Source organism: Aquarana catesbeiana, linkage group LG12 (assembly GCF_042186555.1).
Source record: "Aquarana catesbeiana isolate 2022-GZ linkage group LG12, ASM4218655v1, whole genome shotgun sequence".
Lineage (NCBI taxonomy): Eukaryota > Metazoa > Chordata > Amphibia > Anura > Ranidae > Aquarana > Aquarana catesbeiana.
Genome location: NC_133335.1, coordinates 17398013 through 17408385, shown reverse-complemented (window position 1 = coordinate 17408385; position 10373 = coordinate 17398013).

Below are 10373 nucleotides of genomic sequence, written 5' to 3'. Positions count from 1 at the left end.
AACGCAGTGCCGTAACGCAAAAAATGCTCTGGTCATGAGGGGGGGGGGGGTAAATCTTCCCGAATGGGGGAGTGTAGATATACATTTACATTTTGCATAGTTCTATCATTGTGAGATGGACATTTAAATCATATAAATGATGTATTCGGTATGGTATTTACTAATCTTCAATGAAAAAAACAAAAAACAAACACAATTCCCCCCTCTATAACCGAGTCCTCTGACTGGGGAATTCTCCTATGAAGATACGGTTCTTTTTTTAAATCCTAAAATGGAGAAAAGACTTTGAAACTAAAAACAAAGCTGAAGTCACGCTGTGTGCTGGTGGTGACAGGGAAGTCACAGATGACTGAGGAAAACATCTCACATCTCCCGTCTTACATCTCATTTTGTTATTTTCATCAATCACCCTGCGACCCTGTGACACCCAGGTGAGCGCCGGCTGCCGGGGAGCGAGGAGTAGGGCATGTAGGAGAGCTCCAGCCCTCCTCTGGTCCTTCTCCAGACCCTGTACTTTCTGCTTTCAAGTAATGCATCCAGCTTCTTCCCAGCAGCAGCATAAGGTAAGGGGGGTGCACTGTAATGTAAGGGAGGGTGGCGGACTCAACTTCTGATGGTGGGGTGGCTCTCGACATCTAATGTAAGGGGAGGGGATGTGCTGGACATGTAATCTTACAGATACAACCGGCCCTTTTGAGGGCAATCATAATGCTGATGCGGCCCACGATGAAACCGAGTTTGACACCCCTGATTCTAGCTCTTTCCTCCCCAGCCTGTTCCTGGCCCACCCCTTTCTATTCACTGGATTTCAGTTCTTTCAATCATGGAATATCGGCATCACATGTGGGTCGGTGTTATTTAGGATGGTCTGCCTAGAACCGCCCACTTCGCCAGACTGAACTTCCCGTCAAGGCATTATTATATTTGCATAACTCCTCCCAAGAACCAGCCCACTGCTTGAATCGGGGCTGAGGTATTTTGAGTACTTGAGGGATCCTGAGTCCGGACCGCTGTCCACCATTTAGTGAGCTCTGCTGTATGCAGTGCAGGAAGATCACAGCTGGTGGGAGGGGCCGGCAGGGCGCTGTACTTAGTTTCCTCGAAACAGAACAGCACCCTGCTGGCCCCTCCCACCAGCTGTGATCTGCCTGCATTGAATACAGCAGGGATCACTAAATGTTGGACCGTGGTCTGGACCCAGACCAAGTCATAGTCCTGTCCGAATAGCTGCCATGCCACTTAGCAGCTGGATGTCCTCTCCTGGGTCTCCCACTCGGCCGCCTGCCCTGCTGTGAGCTGGCGTGAGACCCAGGAGAGCACTCCCCAGGCTGACATGTGCCTCTACCCTGCTGAAGGTAGGGCTGTGTAGGTGGGACTTGAACTGAATGGGGCACTGTGATGTGAGGGGCACTGTCGTGTGAGGGGCATTGTGATGTGAGGGGCAGTGTGATATTAAGGGGTAATGAGATGTGAGGGGCACTGTGATATTAAGGGGTGATGCGATGTGAGGGGCACTTTGATATTAAGGGGCAATGTGATGTAAGGGGCACTGTGATATAAAGGGGAACTGTAGTGTGACTGTCAGGAAGGGCATGCCAGCAGACAACATGGCTACCTCAGGCAGTTTCCTGTTCAAGTGCACATAGGAAAAATGCAAAAGCTCTTGCTCACATGCATTTGTGCACGCCAATGTACATAGGAATGCTAATAGATATGCGCACACCCTGTGACAGATGTTGTTAAACTGGGCCAGTACCCAGGATCAGTGCTGTCTTGTCTACAGCTTTCCCGTAATAACCTGCAACCTGTTACTCTGTATCTGTCTCCAGTTATTGCTCTGATTACCTCTGATCTCCGCCTGCATTGACCCTGGCCTTGCTTCTGCCTGTGCCCATTACTGCTCCTCTGTCTGATTGCCTCCGCATCTGTACCTGATTTGTCTGCTTGTGTATGACCCAGCTAATCTGACCCTGTCTATGTTCCAGTCATTACTTGATTTTCCAAGCTGCAAGCATCTGTCTGTTACCCACTGGAGCCTGTTCTCCATCTGCCTGTTATCTGCCTGCGGTTCACCAGCTTGCGTCCTCCAAGTGCCAGCCTGTTCCTGTTTACTGTTCATCGGCTGCTATTCGGCATTTCTGCTTGCTGACGACCATCTGCTGCTAGACTGGGAGATCCTGTCCAGCCCTGCAGCTAGCAAGACCATCAGGTACTCGTGCCACTCTGCACTCCTGCGCTACCTGTCTACTCTATCAGGATCTCTGAGTCAGAGGTGTAAGAGAGGCCTTCCTCATTGTATCAGGCTCTTCTACCAGGTACAGTGCATTTGGAAAGTATTCACAGCGCTTCACTTTGTCCACATTTTGTTATGTTACAGCTTTATTCCAAAATGGATTAAATTCATTATTTTCCTCAAAATTCTACAAACAATACACCATAATGACAATGTGAAAGAAGTTTGTTTGAAATCTTTGAAAATTTATTAAAAATAAAAAATCCCATGACACTCAAAATTGAGCTCAGGTGCATCCTGTTTCCACTGATTATCCTTGAGGCTGGGTTCACACTGGTCCGACAAACGCTCCGACATTGGGAGCTCATGTCGCATGACGTGTGAAATTTAATGTTTCCCTATGGGAGCCGTCCTAACTGGTCCGACACAAGTAGTTCCGACTTTAGAAATGCTCCCTGTACTACTTTGGTCCGACTTTGACCCTACTTCAGCCCATTGACTGTCATTGAAGTCGGATCAAAGTCAGATCGCCGTCTCGCATGATCCGACTTCGGCATGCGACTTGTGCTCAGATAATCTTGAGGGGGAACTCCACGTCAAATTTTAAATAAAAAACCGGCATGGGTTCCGCATACCAGGCCTTTGGGTCTGGTATGGACCTCAAGGGGAACCCCCCTACGCCGAAAAAACGGCATGGGGGTCCCCCCCAAATCCATACCAGACCCTTATCCGAGCATGCAGCCCGGCCGGTCAGGAATGGGGGTGGGGATGAGTGAGCATCCCCCCTCCTGAACCGTACCAGGCCGCATGTTCTCAACATGGGGGGGTTGGGTGCTTTGGGGCAGGGGGGCACCCTGCGGCCCCCCCCACCCCAAAGCACCTTGTCCCCATGTTGATGAGGACAAGGGCCTCTTCCCGGCAACCCTGGCAGTTGGTTGTCGGGGTCTGCGGGCGGGGGGCTTATCGGAATCCGGGAGCCCCCAGATCCCGGCCCCCCACCCTTTGTGAATGAGTATGGGGTACATTGTACCCCTACCCATTCACCTAGGGAAAAAAGTGTCAATGAAAAAACACAGTACACAGGTTTTTAAAGTAATTTATTAGGCAGCTCCGGGGTCTTCTTCCAACTTCGGCGTCTTCTTCCGACTTCGGGGGTCTTCTTCCGACTCCGGGGGTCTTCTTCCGACTCCGGGGGTCTTCTTCTGACTTCAGGGTCTTCTTCCGACTTCGGGGGTCTCTTCGGCGTCTTCTCCCGGTGTGCTGATCTTCTGCCGGCTCCTCCGCTATCTTCTTCAGCTCTTTTGCTAGCGGTGGCCCGGACTTCTGCCATCTGCCTTCTTGTCTTCTTCCCTCTTGTCTTCTTCCGATGTTGACACGATGCTCTCCCCAGCTGGAATGCTCTCTGAGCGCTCCGCAATGGACTAATATAGGCGGTGACCCCGCCCTCTTATGAGGTCACAGTCCCTGGGCATGCTGGGACTGTGCTGTCATAAGGGGGTGTGGTCACCGGGTGATGTTGACCACGCCCCCTTATGACGGCACAGTCCCAGCATGCCCCGGCAGAAGTTCGGGCCACCGCTAGCAAAAGAGCTGCAGAAGATAACGGAGGAGCCGGCAGAAGATCAGGATACGGGGAGGAGACGCCGGAGAGACCCCCGAAGTCGGAAGAAGACCCCCGGAGTCAGAAGAAGACCCCCGAAGTCGGAAGAAGACCCCGGAGCTGCCTAATAAATTACTTTAAAAACCTGTGTACTGTTTTTTTTCATTGACACTTTTTTCCCTAGGTGAATGGGTAGGGGTACGATGTACCCCATACTCATTCACAAAGGGTGGGGGGCCGGGATCTGGGGCCCCCTTATTAAAGAGGGCTCCCGGATTCCGATAAGCCCCCCGCCTGCAGACCCCGACAACCAACGGCCAGGGTTGTCGGGAAGAGGCCCTTGTCCTCATCAACATGGGGACAAGGTACTTTGGGGTGGGGGGGCTGCAGGGCGCCCCCCTGCCCCAAAGCCCCCACCCCCCATGTTGAGGGCATGCGGCCTGGTATGGTTCAGGAGGTGGTGGGCTCGCTCGTCTCCACCCCCATTCCTGACCGGCCCGGCTGCGTGCTCGGATAAGGGTCTGGTATGGAGCTTTTTTTTTCGGCGTAGGGGGTTCCCCTTGAGGTCCATACCAGACCCAAGGGCCTGGTATGCTCTTGGAGGGGGAACCCATGCCGGTTTTTTATTTAAAATTTGGCGTGGAGTTCCCCCTCGAGATTAATACCAAACACAGTGCCGGGCATTGGCGGGGATCCAAGTCCGATCCCCGTTCATTGAAAGTCGGACGCATGCCGGCATCATGTCGCAGGGCAAGGTCGGATCCAAAGTAGGACAGCTGTCGTATCGCACCAGTGTGAACCCAGCCTGAGATGTTTCTACAACTTGATTGGAGTCCACCTGTGGTATATTCAGTTGATTGGACATGATTTGGAAAGGCACACACCTGTCTATATAAGGTCCCACAGTTATCAGTGCATGTCAGAGCACAAACCAAGCCATGAAGTCCAAGAAATTGTCTGTAGACCTCCGAGACCATATTGTATGGAGGCACAGATCTGGGAAAGGGTACACAAAAAAGTTTCTGCAGGTCCCAGTGAGCACAGTGGCCTCCATCACCTGGAAATGCAAGTAGTTTGGAACCATCAGGACTCTTCATAGAGCGGGGCCGCCCGACCAAACTGAGAGATCGAGGGAGAAGGGCCTTAGTCAGGGAGGTGACCAAGAACCCGATGGTCACTCTTGACAGAGTTCCAGTGTTTCTCTGTGGAGAGAGGAGAACCATCCAGAAGAACAGCCTTCTCTGCAGCACTCCACCAATAAGGCCTGTATGGTAGAGTGGCCAGACGGAAGCCACTCCTCGGTAAAAGGCACATGACAGCCCACCTGGAGCTTGCCAAAAGGCACCTGAAGGACCCTCAGACCATGTGAAACAAAATTCTCTGGTCTGATGAAACAAAGATTGAACTCTTTGGCCTGAATGGCAAGCGTCATGTCTGGAGGAAACCAGGCACCGCTCATCACCTGGCCAATACCATCCCTACAGTGAAGCATGGTGGTGGCAGCATCATGCTGTGGGGATTTTTCTCAGCGGCAGGAACTAGGGGACTAGTTAGGATCGAGGGAAAGATGAAAGTAGCAATGTACAGAGACGTCCTTGATGAAAACCTGCTCCAGAGCGCTCTGGACCTCAGACTGGTGCAAAGGTTCATCTTCCAACAGGACAACGACGCGAAGCACACAGCCAAGATAACAAAGCAGTGGCTACAAGGCAACTCTGTGGATGTCCTTGAGTGGCCCAGCCAGATCCCAGACTTGAACCCGATTGAACATCTCTGGAGAGATCTGAAAATGGTTGTGCACCGATGCTCCCCAGCCAGCCTGATGGAGCTTGAGAGGTCCTGGAAAGAAGAATGGGAGAAACTGTCCAAAAATAGTTGTGCCAAGCCTGTAGCATTATACTCAAAAAGACTTGAGGCTGTAATTGGTGCCAAAGGCGCTTCAAAAAAGTATTGCGCAAAAGCTGTGAATACTTATGTACATGGGATTTTGTTTGTTTTTTATTTTTAATAAATTTGAAAGATTTCAAAGATTTCAAACAAACTTCTTTCACGTTGTCATTATGGGGTATTGTTTGTAGAATTTTGAGGAAAATATTGAATTTAATCCATTTTGGAATAAGGCTGTAACAGAACAAAATGTGGAAAAAGTGAAAGTGTAAAGGGGGACTGTGGACACTGATGTACTGTAAAGGGGGACTGTAATGTAAAGAGGAGTGGGACTGTAATGTGAAGGGGGTCTGTAATGTAAAGGGGGACTTTGGACATTGATGTAAAGGGGGACTGTAATGTAAAGAGCAGTGGGACTGTAATGTGAAGGGGGTCTGTAATGTAAAGGGGGACTGTGGACACTGATGTAAAGGGGGGACTGTAATGTAAAGAGCAGTGGGACCATAATGTGAAGGGGGTCTGTGATGTAAAGGGGGCTATGATGTGAAGGGTGGGCTGAAGACACTCATATATAGGGGAGGGGGGTGGGGGGGACTGTGATATGTTATAGTGCAAAGATCAAATTCGGACCTCTGCCAGAAGAAAATTTTGCTGACTGAACTTTACATTTTTACTCAAGACCCCTGGCACAGAGAGTCAAGAGGACTCAGTGATGACATTACTGGGTCATAAATGAAGTATGTAATGAAACACAAAAATATTTATTCAATACTTTTATTAGCAAGTTGATGGGGGGGGGGGCAAGTAACCAGGGAAGGCAAAATATAAGACTGTTAAACTTCAGCTTTAAACAATTTTAGGAGGAGTTGGCCTTTAACATAACGCCAGTCGTGGAAAAAAAAATGTCATCTGCCAGAACCTGCCTCGCATTTTTGTGAGAACCTGATGTCAGTCTAACAATACTCAGTTTTGATATGAAATAACAGAGCGCGGTGACGATGGGGGAAACCATAAATGAGGGCGCTGAGTACATAACCCAATTTTACTGAAACCTCTGATTCATAAGTGAGTAAAAGCTGATGCTATAGGAAGTGTAAGGTGACATAGAAGTTAAAAAGCACCTTTGTTCCTGGACAGTCATCGTGGGAATGAGCAGGCTGCACACAAATGTGTTACTGTACTCAGTCACCTGCACGTGAAGCGATAATGACATAAGTCTGTGGGTTTTTCTACAGGGAAAACAAATGCAACATGCAAGTTCACTGTGATCACCACAATAATGTCACATATTTACTGCTGGTGAGCAAAAAAAACCAAAAAAAAACAACTCCACCCCAAAGGGAAATTATTGGAATGTTCACCTTTTGCCTATTTTAAGTCTTTGTTAGGTTTTCAGTTTCTTTATTATTTTCACAATAAAGCTTTATTAGGAGCAAATGTTATAACATAAACATAATAACATATATATGTCGTGTACATGAAAGAGGTGTACAAAGTTACAAAATAGAGGTGTACAAAGTTACAAAATAAGGGAGAAAGTGTAACAGTATTATACATCAATGTGTCTAAATACAATTCTGGGGAAGAGATAATCCAATTTAGTGTAGAGTACAATTAGCATAGTAGTAGTTTATAATGGGTTATCAAAAGAAAGAAAAAAAAAAAAAGAAAAAAACAGCCAAAGTTTCTTTTTGGCTTTTATTTTTGGGCAGGTAATCATTCTTCATATCGAAGTTCATAGATTTTTTTGATTTTTTGATTTTTTTTAGGGGAAGGGACCTGTAAAAGAGTTATATACTATCTGCTCCACAGTATTTCTAAATACCTTCTGAATACTTTTTAAATATTTCTATATGTTTTTGAATACCTCTGTATATTCCTGAAAATTGATTATCTATGAATAGCTTTTCGAGTATCTGTGAATATTATGGGAAAACTAGGTGTGGTTGTTATGAATGATGATTTGACCTTGATTTTTCTTTTCTTTTCTTTTTTTTTTTTTGGTGTTTACTTGTTATAACATTTCCAAAAATAAAAGCTGATAGAAAAAAAAAAACATGGATCAAAATTCGTTCTCTTCGGCAGGGACTGGCTAAATTTCAATCCTTGTATGGGCAGGATGATTGTACCCAAGTCAATCCATCGATCGACTTGGTTACAGCCAGCTTGTCGGATTTTTCTACATGCGATTACTGCTGATGACTATAGCATCCAGCAGTGATGATTATGTTTTGCAGCGCCTGGGAAGGCTCCCGGTGCCCCCCATTCCAGCAGAATACAATCACTCCACAGGAGGCATTCGGCCATCAACACTGACTCTGTTGATGGGGGAATCAAGCGTTTTTCTTTCCTGCAGCCCATGGTGAAAGGAAAGAAAATCGATTCATCTATGGTCTGCCTAAGGCTAAGTTCACATCTATGCGTTTTTAGTGTGTTTGCAGATCCACAGAAAGGCACTACAATCCATTTAACCTTATTACCTATAGGGTCCTATTCACATATATGCAGTTTCCTGCGATGCATTTTTTTTTTTTTTTTTTAAAGGTGCAAGGACTTTTTTACATACAGCAAGATGCATTTTTGGCTCCGTATATGTCAATGGAATCCCATAAAAAAAAGAACGAAAAAAAAACTACATATACATGCATTTTTGGTGCATGGCAACAGGTACCTACTCCTAGCAACATCAACACTTGTAATGTAAAACGCATCAAAAACACACATGAAACGCACCGGAAAGTACGCTGCGAAAACTCATCAACTGCACATGCATAGACATGAATCTAGCCTTAAAGTGTTACTAAACCCACAACAGTAAAATCATTCTGTATATACAGTAAAGCATGCTTGTTATAATCAATGTGGAACCTATGGGGTTAATCCTCTGGTTTGTGTAGAAGGGCTGTTTGATCCTGTCTTCTCTTAACCTCCCCTTCTTCCAGAGTCCCCAAACCATTTCATGATAGAACAGAGGGTAGGGGACAAGCTGCACATGCTCAGTTTGGTGTGTATTGCTGGATAGTTTTTTTTTCTTGGGAGAGTGCATGTGATCAGCACAGGGCCAATCAGCACTGTCCAGACAGAGGGTCAGGGGTCATGCAGCCTCATAGAACAGTCAGAGTAGAATGAAAACTCCTCCTACAAGCTTTAACCGGACACTGATAGAAGTCACAAGACTGCTATATACGGCTGATGAGAAAAGGTATTTAGCAGTTTATCTTTACTAAAACTATTGCATTTCCATGTTCTGTGTACTGTGGGAGACCAGATATAGTGAATGCAGGCTCCTGGGTTTAGTAACACTTTAAGCATAAATTTCAGCTGGCAGAAGAAATGTCCAATTTTTCAGAAACAATCTTGCATACAGATAATGATTGATATAATAAGGTGGGAGGGCACTGTCCTGTGGCTAGCTTAAAGGGTACCATAGAGACCAAACTAGTTCCAGTGTTCCATAGTCCTGCTCCCCAATATTGTCCAGATGTCTCCCAAACAGGCTGTCCCCTACAGTACCCCAAAAAAACTCCCCCTCCACACACCCCTTTTCCTTGTCTCTCTTAAGGGAGCATATACCGGCTCCTCCTTATCTGAAATATATATCATTTTTATTGGCGGGGTTCCCTTTTCTTTGTGGCGGCTGCGGTCTTCCATTTCTGGGAACAAGTTACATGCAATGTAAACCCTCATAGCAGAGATATATACCAGTTCTCTCTGAGGAAGCGGGCTTTGTCCTGCGAAACATGTCGCAGATAAGAGATATGTACGTGAGATCCTCTTTATGACCACAATTGTTCTGAAACAATACTTAGATGTTTAACATTTGCATTTTAATCTTTCTTAATCTTTTGTACAATAAAAATGCAAGCTTTTATTTTTATTTCATTTTGTTCTTGGTGTGGTACCTTTAAAGTCCTAGTAGCTTTTTTTGCTAGATATAAAAGTGTGTGATCTTCTGCAAATACATAAAACTGAAAATGCTCATTTTAAAGGGGTAAGTCCATGTGGCTTCCAGATGTTCCTCTTTTAGTTCTCATGCATGGATATGTACGAATGTACTATCTACTTACGAAACATGATTGCGTTGCTTTTCTTCAAATACACACAAAGGAAACGTGATTGATATAGCAGACGTGCAAAACTTTGTTTCCATATTAAGCTCAATAGACTGAACCCTTTGCATCATCGTGGTGCCAGATTATCTTTCTGACACATTGTGGAAGTTGTTGCTAAGTAAAGACTCATTTACACTTCAAAATGTGGCACTGAACACACTTTTTTTTTAAAGTACTCTGAATGCAAATTAAAGCCCCTGTCACTAAATAAAATGAGTAACTTACAGTCCTGTTCACACGTTGCGTTTGCTTCGCTTCAAAAATGATCCCCTATGTCACTTTCGTACCTCAAAGCGTCTTCAAAGCCTCCACAGAAGTCTATGACAAAGCTCCCTAACAGCACCTGCAGCTTTTGAGAGGCATTTAGTTAGCTTTAGCTTTGCTTTGTTTTTAAGGTATTGCAGGTATGAGATATTCCAGGATGCACTGGGAAACCACCAAGACAACCAGAAAGATGTCATCGTCCTGTTCATGTGTATACATCCTGGGAGTGTCTGGTACAGACGTCACATCTGGTGTCCAGCGTGGAGCAGCAGGAAGG